The following is a 12,623-nucleotide window of genomic DNA, read 5'->3' as shown; positions in this document are numbered from 1 at the left end:
CATGGCCCTTGCCTGAATCAGAACCTTTGTTAAATCCATCAAAATATACTGCACCAAGACGGTGCACAGAACAGTCATCAACTGGGCACTTTAGGAACAACCAGCAGCTTGAGCACTGATTCGTGGTGGCATCATCCTCTAGGCACCATGGATGGTGTGGAGCTGGGGAGTAATTACAGAAGGAAGGATGTTTTAGTGAGCAGGGAGTAAATGCCTCCGCCACTCACCAGCTTTGTGCTGGAACCAAAGGGGAATCCCTGTTATAATTGACATCTATACCTCATAGGTACTCTTTGAACAGGTGTGGGGGAGACTGAAAAGCATTTTCAAGATATTCATGTAAATATCACTGGCCTGTAGGCCTGGAACCTTTAAAATGTTAAATGTGTTGAGTGAGGAATTTCACTAAATTAAAAGTAAGCTGCCGTAATTAACCACTTATTCATATGAATTTATTGGACAGAGGACAGATATTTATGATTGCCCACCATATCACTAAGCTCTGGAAAAAGATAAGCTTGGTGCCAGTGCCCTGACAGTATGTGAGGCAGGTGGGAGGGGGGCATCAGGGGAGACATTGGTGTGGTTGAACTGTGTGGCTTAGTACATAGTCTATGAGTACGGCTTGGACAGCTTCAGGTAGCAGAAGAGCTTGAGCTGAATTTTGAACCTGCAGGGGAGTTGGACGGGTGGAGGGAAAGGCAGGGGCAATGCAGAGGACTGAACACCACGAGCAGAGCCCCGGAAGTAGGAGTGAGCGTTTGGGGTGGAGGCACAGGACCTGACCCAGTGGGGCAGGGATGGCCTTGGTGGATGTGATTGGCCAAACTGAACAATGACCCTGTCTCCCTCTGGGAGACAAAATCACAAGAGACTGCTGCTTTTTTGTTCGCACCTGATATATTGCCTGATTTTGTTTGTTTGTGAGGAACACATTTTGAAAAAGAACTGTCTTGTATTTCTAAGACTACTAGTGATCCTCACTACCCGGTACTTTAGAATTAAGATTTGAAGAGAGAACTGGCACATACACAAATTGCTAACTGGGGATAAAGGTTGATTAGCACTATTCTCTAACCAAGTAAGCTTACTGGCCAGTTGGGGGATAAAGGTTTAAATAACAATATATATATAAACTATATATATATATATATTATATATATTTTTTTTTTGTATTTTTCTGAAGCTGGAAATGAGGAGAGACAGTCAGACAGACTCCCGCATGCGCCCGACCGGGATCCACCCAGCATGCCCACCAGGGGCGACGCTCTGCCCACCAGGGGGCGATGCTCTGCCCCTCCAGGGCGTCGCTCTGTTGTGACCAGAGCCACTCCAGCGCCTGGGGCAGAGGCCAAGGAGCCATCCCCAGCGCCCAGGCCATCTTTGCTCCAATGGAGCCTCGGCTGCGGGAGGGGAAGAGAGAGACAGAGAGGAAGGAGAGGGGGAGGGGTGGAGAAGCAGATGGGTGCTTCTCCTGTGTGCCCTGGCCGGGAATCGAACCCGGGACTTCTGCACGCCAGGCCAACACTCTACCACTGAGCCAACCGGCCAGGGCCTATATATTTTCTTAACGTCTGGCCAAACGGTTATAAGTAATGAACCTAGAATTCCGGGGGAAATGGGCTGACAGAGCCTGGTTTTTCTGTGTCACTAACGTTCCTCCTGAGCCTCTCCGGAGGTGTTCTTGAGTGGCATGCCAGTAGGAGAACAGATGACCCAGGAGGACAGAGGGGGCTCTTGACTCTACTCCTTGTGGCCCAGTATTGCTGCTGTGACTCATGTGAAACTCAGGTTGTGACCAATGTAATGTAATGGCCTTGGGATGGGTCCACCAAGCCTGCCAGCTTGGCGTTCACAGGAGCAAAGGCTGGCCTGAGGACATCGGGCTGCTGGGGGCAGCCTTGTGCTCCAGAGAGAAGTACTGGAAAAAGGAAAAAAAAAGAAGAAAAAGCAAAAGTGTCACAGGGAAAGGAACCACAGACCATAGGCCTGAGGGGGCCCAAGGTGTCTGTCTTTCATTAACAGCAGGACGAGGGGGGCTGTGTCTTCTGCTCATAGGAGTTGTGGGTGGGGAAGGGAGGAGGGAGCAATACAGAAGGGAGAAGAAAGAGAACAGGAAGGAGAAAAGGCATAAGAAATAAAAGATGCAAGTGAAAACCTGGTGGTGAACATTTGAAATGGGTAAGGAGGAGGGATGCAGAGAGGATGTGGGGGGCAGGAAACCCATGCACACTTTAAAAGGAATAAATTACCATTTTCATCATGTAAAAAGCAATATATGCTTGCTTTTTAAAAAATAGAAAATAATGGGGAAATGTAGTTCTACCACCAAAATGTCATCACTAACACTACATTGGTGTCTAAACACCTGAGTTTCTTTTAAGCATAGAGGTTTATTCTTTTTTTTCTCTCTCTTTTGAACAAAATTAACAGTTGTGATCATGTTTTTTTTTCTAACTGAACATGATCACATAAATACTTTTCTACATTATTACAAACTAAACATACTTAACTACATTATTTTTGAGGTGTGACAGTTGAAAAACATGGCAGGACTTTGAAGGGCTGCTCTGGAGCGGGGCTGTTGAAGCTCAGCTCAGCTCCAGCTCCAGCCGGGCTAATGCCGCTCCGTGCCTGTCTCCTCCTCTGGGGAAGGAAACAGCCATGGCACCTGCATCACAGGGTGGTTGCGCAGATTGAATGCATGAACAAATATCAAATGCTAAAAACAACAAGATCAGAGCAAGCACAAAATATTGGTCCCCTACTGTTTATTTCCCTAATTCTGGTATTGCTGTTAATAAATAACGCTTGCATCTTTCAGTGAATATCCGTATGTGCCCAGGGCTTCCCCATCCATGGTTATTTCTCAATATATTTGCCAACTTAAACTCTATGAACATTCTTAAGTAAAGTGAGGCATCAGGCCAAACTGCTTTTCAGAAGGTTTCATCATTTCACTCCCAGGAGTATTGTATGAGGACATTTCCGAAAAGAAAATTAAAGCTATGTTTGCAGCGACAGGCAGTCTTTCATTCTCATAATTCATACCATCTGTATAACATGCATTTCAGATTGAGAGCTGGCTTTAATGGAGTAAGTAGAATTGAAGTGTTCAGGGTCAGGAGTCAAGGAGAAGCCCTTGAATAGTCATCTGTAGCCACCATGCCAGTCAAAACCTATTAAAACACTCTTGGCAACCATTTGGGTTTTTGTTATTAAGTGATTTTATAGAGAGAGGAAGGGAGAGAGAGACACACAGAAAGAAACATAGACTTATTGTTCCACTATTTATGCACTCATTGGTAGATTCTTGTACGTGCCCTGACAGGATTGAACCCGCAACCTTGGCGTATTGGGAGGATGCTCTAACCAGCTGAGCTACCCCACCAGGGCTGCCATTTTGTTTTTATTATCAAGTCCTCGTGGAAGTAGACATGCAGTTCAGAAAATCACTTGGGGCTGACAAAGTACGTACCTACATTCTCGTTTCTCCTAATAGGTTTTACAAAGTTCATCCAGACTTTGCAAAACATGAACCTGGACATGCTTGCTAAGGTTTTCACTTTTTTTTTTCATTGAGTTGAGGGACAGAGAGAGAGAGGAGGGGGGGGGAAGAAGAGAAGGGAAAGAGAGAGAGAGGAGGGGAGAGTAGAGAATGAAAAGAGAGAGAGCATCAACTCGTTCCACTTAGTTGTTTCCTTTAGCTGTGCGCTCATTGGTTGTTTCCCATATGTTACCTGTCTAAAGGGTGAAACCAATGACCTCAGTGCACCAGGATGACGCTCTATCCACTGAGCTCCGGCCAGGGCAGGCTTGCACATCGTACAGTTACTCTCTCCAACTCTGCTCATTAGTCTGTCAGTGACTGCGGTGACCGCTTTTGTCGTGGTCTGCAGACAGCTGACTTAGCAGGAAGCGCACAAAGGGAAGTGTCTCAGTGAAGGAGGAGAACCTGTGACCTTCTAACGACAAGCTCAGAGCCACATGTGGAAGGAGATCCCAGAACACTGCCCTGAATTAGCAGTTATAGGGGCTCAGTTTGATGATCCACTCAGAGTGAAACGTGGTTCTCAGTTAAAACATGGTTCTCCAAAATGTATATAAATCATTTGTTTGGAATAGGTTCTCTCAGAGTTGAACATCAAAAAACATTTTAATTTTATTATAAGTACTCAAATAAGTAAAATAAGATAAGGTAATGAAAAACCTCAATTTAGCATGGTTTATATTTTAATGGGAGTATTATAACTAAAAAGAGTATTCCATTTTGTAAAAATTAATTAAGTTCAAAAGAGGAAAATATGTTAAATGAATCTTTCATTCCCTAAGTTTTAACTTGAATTATTTTTCCTTGTTAGAAAAAAGTTGAATATTTCCAGTGATGGGATTACAAGAGTCATTGGGTTTTAATATTTGCAAATTTTGAATTAGTGGAATCTAAAGTAATGATGCACTGATGTGTCTAAGGATAGAGCAAAAAGTCTGAGTTAGTAATTAAGTATTTGTGGAAGAAAACTGAGTGCTGTTTCAAAATTGGGTTAGGCTGATGACCAGAAAGATCTTTCTGAGAGGTTTAGACGGGGGCCGAGGAGAGAAACCTTCTGTTCTATAGATGATAATCTGGAAGAATTTAAAGTTTCCATATGATGGAAGTGAGAGCACTTCTTTTGGCTGTACACAGCGGCCTTGGTTGGGAACGCAGTGGCAGAGAACATGGACATAGTCACCGATGCTGCGAAACTTGGTCTGATGGTGTGAGGCAGATTTTGGAACAAGTGGAGGTCATGGCACGTTGTAAGCCATGGATGTGAGAGAAGTTGGCTAGTCCAAGGAACTGAGAAGAAGTTCTGGGGCAAGAGGTCAGAATGTCCTTGTCATGAAGAATCTTGCAAGTTATCTTAAGTTGTTTGGACATAAGGCTAAAGACATGGAACATCACTTAAGAATTTTGAGCAGAGGAGCGACTTCCTATTTTATGTTGGAACAATCATTTTAAACACAGAGTGAAAGGTGGGTTAGAGGTTGGAAGCTGATGGTTGGGGTAGAGGGATGGGCATAAATTTTGATAGTAGTCTTTGATGATCTCTTTACATTTCTATGGTATCAGTTGTAATGTCTTCTTTTTCATTTTTAATTTTATTTTGAGTCCTTTTTTTTTTCCTTGGTAAATCTAGGTAAAGGTTTGTCAATTTTGTTTATTTTTTTCAAAAAAGCTATTAGTTTTGTCCATCTTTTCTATTGTCTCTCTCATTTACTTTTATTTTGTTCTTTATTATTTTTTTCTTATGGTAATTTGGGGCTTTGTTTGTTCTTTTTCTAGTTCCTTGAGATGTAAAGTTAAATTGTTTATTTGAGAGCTTTCTTTTTAATGTAGGTATTTATCACAATAAACTTCTTTCTTAGAACTGCTTTGCTGCATACTATAATTTTGATATGTTATGTTCCCATTTTTATTTCTCTGAAGATAGACTTGATTTTTATTTTTATTTCTTCTTGACCCATTGGTGTGTCGTCTGGTTTCCACATATACAGTGTGTCCGTAAAGTCATGGTGCACTTTCAACCGGTCACAGGAAAGCAACAAAAGACGATAGAAATGTGAAATCTGCACCAAATAAAAGCAAAACTTTCCCAGTTTCATACCTATTCAGTGCAGTTCAATGTGGGCTCACGCACAGATTTTTTAGGGCTCCTTAGGTAGCTATCTCGTATAGCCTCTACAGACTCGTCACTGACTGATGGCCTACCAGAATGGGGTTTCTCCACCAAACTGTCAGTTTCCTTCAACTGCTTATCCCACCACGTAATGTTATTCCTATGTGGTGGCGCTTCGTTATAAACGCGTCGATATTCACGTTGCACTTTGGTCATGGATTCTAATTTAGCGAGCCACAGAACACACTGAACTTTCCTCTGTACCGACCACATCTTGACTGGCATGGCCGTAGGCTGCTCTGCTGTATACACGGTGTTACATCATCATCTGCGCATGCGCACATGCTGCCCATGCAGCAAGGAACTGGGAGGGTTTTCCTTTTATTTGGTGCAGATTTCACATTTCTATCATCTTTTGTTGCTTTCCTGTGACCAGTCAAAAGTGCACCATGACTTTATGGACACACTGTATATAATTCTTTTAATTTTTCTCCTATTATTGATTTCATACTGTTATGGCCAGAAAAGATAATATGATTTCAGTCTTCCTAAATTTGTTAAGACTTGTTTTGTGATTTAACATATGATCTATTCCATGTGCACTTGGGAAGAATATATATTCTGCTGCTCTTAGATGGAGTGTTCTATATGTGTCTCTTAAGGTCATTCAGTCATTTTTTAACTGGGTTGTTTTTCTTGTTGTTGAGTTTAAGGAGTTCTCTATATATTCTGAATATTAATTCTCTACAGAGATAGGATTTGTAAATATTTTCCCATTTTATGGGTTGCCTTTTTATTTTGTTGGTACTGTCTTTGATGCACAAGAGTTCTTAATATTTGTCTAATACTTCTTCTTTTGTTGCTGATGCTTTTATTGCCATATCCATGAATACATCCATTGCAAAATCCAATGTCATGAAGCTTAATCTTATGCTTTTTCCTTATTTCAGAAGTGGCACATAGACATTGTAGAAAAATAAGAGAATAGAAGGATCTAGACAAAATCTCTTGTAGTATTTTGGTGCATATAATTATATATATATTTAAACATAAAACTTACTGATTAGAAATTTATTATTTACATAATTAAAATATTATGGGCAACTTTCATGTCATTAGAAATTTTTCAATATAATGCTTAATTATATTTAATAATTTATTGTTTAGAATTTATTACTGTTACTTACTGTTAAGTAATTTAACAAACCTTCTGTTGTTAGTTATTTAAAATTTTTGCCATTTAAAAATGCTAATATAGTCTGACCTGTGGTGGCGCAGTGGATAAAGCGTCGACCTGGAACACTAAGGTCGCCGGTTCGAAACCCTGGGCTTGCCTGGTCAAGGCACATATGGGAGTTGATGCTTCCTGCTCCTCCCCCTTCTCTCTCTTGCTCTCTCTTCCTCTTTCCCTCTCTCTCTCTCTGAAAAATTAATAAAAGTCCTTTAAAAAAAAGTTTAACCCCCCTCCTTCCTCTCTGTCTCTCTCTTCCCCTCCCGCAGCCAAGGCTCCATTGGAGCAAAGATGGCCCGGGCACTGGGGATGGCTCCTTGGCCTCTGCCCCAGGCGCTAGAGTGGCTCTGGTCGTGGCAGAGCGACGCCCCGGAGGGGCAGAGCATCGCCCCCTGGTGGGCAGAGCATCGCCCCTGGTGGGTGTGCCGGGTGGATCCCGGTTGGGCGCATGCGGAAGTCTGTCTGACTGTCTCTCCCCGTTTCCAGCTTCAGAAAAAGAAAAAAAAAAGTTTAAAAACTTAAAAAAATAAAAATGCTAACATAAACATTATTGTTGCCAAATATTTACATATATTCTTATATTATTTTTCTAGGATAAGTTCCTAAAAATAGAATTTCTGAGCCCAAGACTGGGCTTATTTTTAGAGTTATTGTTCTAACTGGCATGTTGCCCACCAGAATAGAAACTGCCAATTTACATTCAACCCAAGGTGTATATAGGTGTGGCTGCTCACCATGTCCTCACTAAACCTAGGCCTTCAACCTTAAGTGACTTATATGAATTTGGTGCATGGGAACTTCCGTTTTTGTGTGTGTGGTGGCAGAGACAGAGAGAATCAGAGAGAGGGACAGATAGGGACAGACAGATAGAAAGGAAGAAAGAAGAGAAACATCAATTCTTCATTGTGGCTCCTTAGTTTTTTGGGGGTTTTTCATTGATTGCTTTCTCATATATACTTTGACGGGGGGAGGAAGGGCCTACAGCAGACCGAATGATCCCTTGCTCAAACCAGCGACCTTGGGCTCAAGCTGGTGAGACTTGCTCAAACCAGATGAGCCCACGCTTAAGCTGGTGACCTCGGGGTCTCGAACCTGGGTCCTCCACATCCCAGTCCAATGCTCTATCCACTGTGCCACCACCTGGTCAGGCAGAACTTTCTGTATTGATTCTCTCATTTGTACTTTTGATAATTAGTAAAGTCAAGCATTTTATGCTTATCAGTTATTTATAATTGAAAAAAGAAAACAAAACCCTCTTTTGTCATGTGTGCTGTAAATGTTTTCCAAAATGTATCATCTGTTTTTAAATTTTATTTGTAGTATTTATAAAAATGTTCCATTTTTTGGTAGTCAGAGCTATCATTAGTTATTGATTTTTCACCTTTAGTGCCTTCTGTAGAAAGTATCCCCTATTCTTAACACATGTTAACATTCATCTTTTTTTCCACTACAACCTTTATATTATTATTTTAATAGTTGATCTAACACAACCTTTATTTTATTATTTTAATAGTTGATCTAACTGAAATTTATTTCAATCTATGATGTTTGAGAGGTATGTAATTTTTTAAATTTATTTTTGCCACATATTCTAACAACATATGAAATTTTTAAAAAATTTAATCACTGATCCGTATACAAAATTCATACTAGGCCTATTTCTAGTCTTTTAGTTTTGTTCCACCAAGCGGCTTATTTGCCTTTATTAGAATATTCTTTAGTCACACTAGTTTTATAATGTGTTCTACATTCTGGTAGAGAAAAATTCATCCCCTGCCTATTCTTTTGTTTGTGAGCTACTTTTTAAAAATTGCATATCCTTAGTTACATTTCCCAGTTAGTTGTGCTTTAACATTATTTTCCCAGGTTCCCACTGGAATTGTGTTTAGAGATTGAATATATGTATTCACCATGCTGACTTCTCTTACCAAAAACATAATGTATCTCTCCATTTATCCAAATCTCTTTTTTTTGCATCCTTTGGTAAAGATCTGTGTTTTTCTTCCACTTTTTTTTTTTTTAATTTCTGAACATGCTTTATCAGTTAGCCCTGTTAAGGGAAGAAAACAGCATCAGGTTACAAACCAGATAAAGGAAAAGCTGGCACTTTACCCAGCTTTTGGTGAGGTCTCTTTTTTTTCTATTTATTGAATTTAGGGGGTGACACTGTTTAACAAAATTATCCAGGTTTCAGGGGTACAGTCCTACTCCCGTCATTTATACACTATTCTGTGGGCTCACACCCTAAGCCTCCATCCATCACTATTTTTCCCCCATTCTCTCCTCCCCCTTTCCCTGCTTCCCTCCCCCCAGAAATCACCACACTGTTGTCTGTGTCCATGAGCTTTTCCTCTTTTTTTTTTCTTTTTTGCTCCATCCCTGTACCAACCCTGCCTCACCTCCAACAGCTGTCAGCCTGCTCTCTATCTGTGAATCTGCCTCTATTTTGCTTGTTACTTCACTTTGTTCATTAGATTCTACAAATGAGTTAGATCATATGGTACTTGTTTTTCTCCGACTGGCTTATTTCACTTAGCATAGTGCTCTCCTGGTCCATCCACACTGTCACACAAGGTAAGATTTCCTTCTTTTCTTATAGCCAAGTAGTATTCCACTGTATAAATGTGCCACAGCATTTTTATCCACTCACCTACTGATGGGCACTTGGGCTGCTTCTGGATCCTGGTTCTTGTAAATACACTGCAATGACTATAGGGGTGCATGTGCAGGGCTGAGCAAAACGAGGTTTACAGTTGTGACTATGTGAAACACTGAGTTTATTCTTGTAGTATTACTTATTAATTATTGTATTATTTTCCATACAACCAACTGTAACTTACTTTTGCCTTACCCTGAATTCTTTCAAATTACTGTTTCAGGTTTCTGTTGATAAATTTCCAGGAGTGGAATCACTGGGTCATGAGGCAGTTCCATTTTTAATTTTTTGAGGTAACTCCATCCTGCTTTCCACAGGGGCTGCACCAGTCCGCATTCCCACAACAGGGTACAAGGCTTCCCTATTCTCCACATCCTCACCAACATTTTGATGAGATCTTAAATCTGTTAAACAACAGTAAACAAAGATCAGTTTCAAATGTAAATCATTGTATCAGCCAACACTAAGAATTATGTGGCCTTAGGAAGAAATTTTTTCTCCTATAAAAGATGTATATAAATCATGCATCCTTATGTACAAATAAGGTGTAAAGTTTTGATTTGAGCTCACTGTTCGTCCTTTTACACATCTTGAAAAAGCCCTATTAGAAATAAAAGAAAAAAGTTCCTTTGCATTTTGTTTGACTAGGTATACACATCAGATAATAACTGGAAGCAAAATCAAGTTTCTCTTAATATAGGCTGTCAGTCAACTGTAGAATCTGAGCTACCACTATTTGATTTTTTTTGAGGTGTCAGATTTAGAATACACACTAGAAGTACAGTTAATAAATCCCTAGTTTCCTATGTTAATGAATGGAAAAACTACTACAGAGATGCCATCTTTCAATGTTAAGTGTCCCGTTTACTTTCCACAGTCAAAAGTTTTGTTCCAGTTTTCATAAAACTCTAAACCTTTTGGAGACACACTGGGTTGGCACAGTTCTAAAAGCATTTCAAAACCAGTGTAAGTTATTGGTGGAACCTTGTCTGATGTACTGTGGCGATGTCGGTCCCTGAGAATGGGACCAAGGGAATGTCTCTGCATAGCTGGGTCTGTCAGCGCCCAGGAAGCCTTCTGATGGCTACACAACCAGCTCAGTTCTCTCCTCACGGAGGCAGCTGCACCCTGGATGTCAAATTAATTGCTGTTTCCAGGCTGATGCTCTGGAGGGAGAATGTAGAGCCTTTTCACCAACCTCCTTCAGCAGCTTCATTGATTTCTTGAGGCCGTTTGCTTACTCCCACCATTAGCATACGATCTTCAGGAGACATGGTTGGTCTAATTAACTGAACTGGAAACTCGGTTTTTATCCCCAGGCCGAGAAGACTCATGCTCACCATCTTCCCACTGAGATAACGGGAATCATTTCCATCAGTAAATATCACAGCTGGCTGCTAACACCTGCACAGCAACAGCGCAGAGACCATTTTCTCCCCTCACCCACCCACTTAGAGGTCAAGGAGGAGGGAGAGATGTGGAAGAAGGTTGCCCCAGACTGACCAGCAATGCGCTTGCCAATCAGGGTTTTCCCAGTCCCAGAAGGACCAGAGAGCAGACTTCCTTCCAAGGGTCCTCATAAACCAGTAAAGATGTGTGGCCTCATCATGGGCCACACAGGTCTCTCCTTTGTTGTGGCTTTGGCAGACTGTATCCTTACGATATCTTCCCAGATTCCTGGGAGCCCGTGGTTCATAATTTTATTCATAATCATTTTAATCATTTTTGACTCCAAGTTCTTCAGATGCTCATCAACGGGATGTGCTGGTTCTGTGGGCCCAGTGCTGTCGGGCTTACACGGCACCCCCGTTCAGATCCTCCCACCCTGTCTGGCTTAGGCACAGGAGGGACAAATTTCCCAAGTATCTCTCAGGATCTGCTGGCTCCCAGAGACTTTGTTACACTACCACATGAAGACTCTGACACACAAGGGGTACATGATATATATTTTTTTGATCTTCCCACAGTTGATTTTTCCAGTTTTAAAGTTGCCAGGCTGTGTTCCTCTCTTTGGCCATTATCTTGTTTTACTGAAAGCCTTACCCAGCATTGGGGTGGACAATGCCCCAGGGGTGCCCGACTGTGGAGAAAGCCTTTCGGGGATGTTCACTGCCAGGAGGAAGCGAGACTGGTTGGGTAAGCACACATTTGGCCCTGTGCTGGCTTTTGGAAAGCCGTTACTTTCCTCTCTGACATTTACAAATAACGGTGAGGGGCAGAATTTTACAGTGACTAATTTGCGAAAGGGTGTTGAGAATGTAAGACACGTGTTCAGGGTATTTGTCAGCACAGTGGCTGGCTGTTCTAAGGACCTTTCAAAGGCCTGCTCTCTGGGATGCCTTGGGTCCTGTCAGCACCATGAGCTGGATCCGTTAATAGATCACTCTCTTCAGAACCACCACAGACACTAAATGTAGGAGGATCGAAGACAACGGCCTCCTGAAGGATTACTACTGATGCATCAGCAGATGCCAACAGGGAGGCTCTGAACTTTTTGCCAGCCTGAATCACTCATTTTGAAATCATTATTTATTGATAATCCAGACTGCCTCTTGTCACGGTCAGTTTGCTGAGATCTTGCTAAAGTTAATCTGTTTTCCACATAGTTATTCAAGCCAGTTTCAACATTGTCAGAATCAATACTTGCAGAATATTTCTTTGCCTATTTTTTGAACAGTTTGGTAGCACAGACCTGGGAAACCTCAGAGCTTGCCCATGAAGACTGAATGCTAGTATCTGTCTTCAGTAGCCATCTGCCTTCTGTCCACATGCTGGGTATAACTGCAAAGGAGTTCTGCCACCCATGCAGGTGCACGTGCTTAGAGCCCGAGGCCTGCATTTGAGACAGTCAAGCCTGAGGTTTAAGTCTGGTCTCCAAGAAGAGGTAGATGAATGATCTTAAGCAAGCTTCTTAATATCGCCTAGTCTTCAGTTTTATCTGGGACCTTCATATATTTGTATGCCTGCTTATATGTTTCTCCTTATAGATTAGTTTCTGCTTACACACTTACATAGTTTCAGATACTAATTATTATTTTACCTCCCTTTCATTCTCTGCATTCTTGCAACAAATCCTACT

The 12,623-nt window shown here is 41.5% G+C and overlaps 1 protein-coding gene and 1 pseudogene across 1 annotated transcript in view; one reads left to right on the top strand and one right to left on the bottom strand.

Moving 5' to 3' along the window:
- Positions 1–12,623, top strand: part of GAD2 (glutamate decarboxylase 2) — a 73,724-nt gene that overhangs the window by 23,646 nt on the left and 37,455 nt on the right. The window lies entirely within an intron of this gene.
- LOC136306214 (fidgetin-like protein 1) lies at positions 10,409–12,383 on the bottom strand (annotated as a pseudogene).

The sequence above is a fragment of the Saccopteryx bilineata genome, chromosome 5, assembly GCF_036850765.1.
Source record: "Saccopteryx bilineata isolate mSacBil1 chromosome 5, mSacBil1_pri_phased_curated, whole genome shotgun sequence".
Taxonomy (NCBI): domain Eukaryota; kingdom Metazoa; phylum Chordata; class Mammalia; order Chiroptera; family Emballonuridae; genus Saccopteryx; species Saccopteryx bilineata.
Note: the sequence above shows the minus strand (reverse complement) of the source record. Positions and strands in the feature narration are given on the sequence as shown.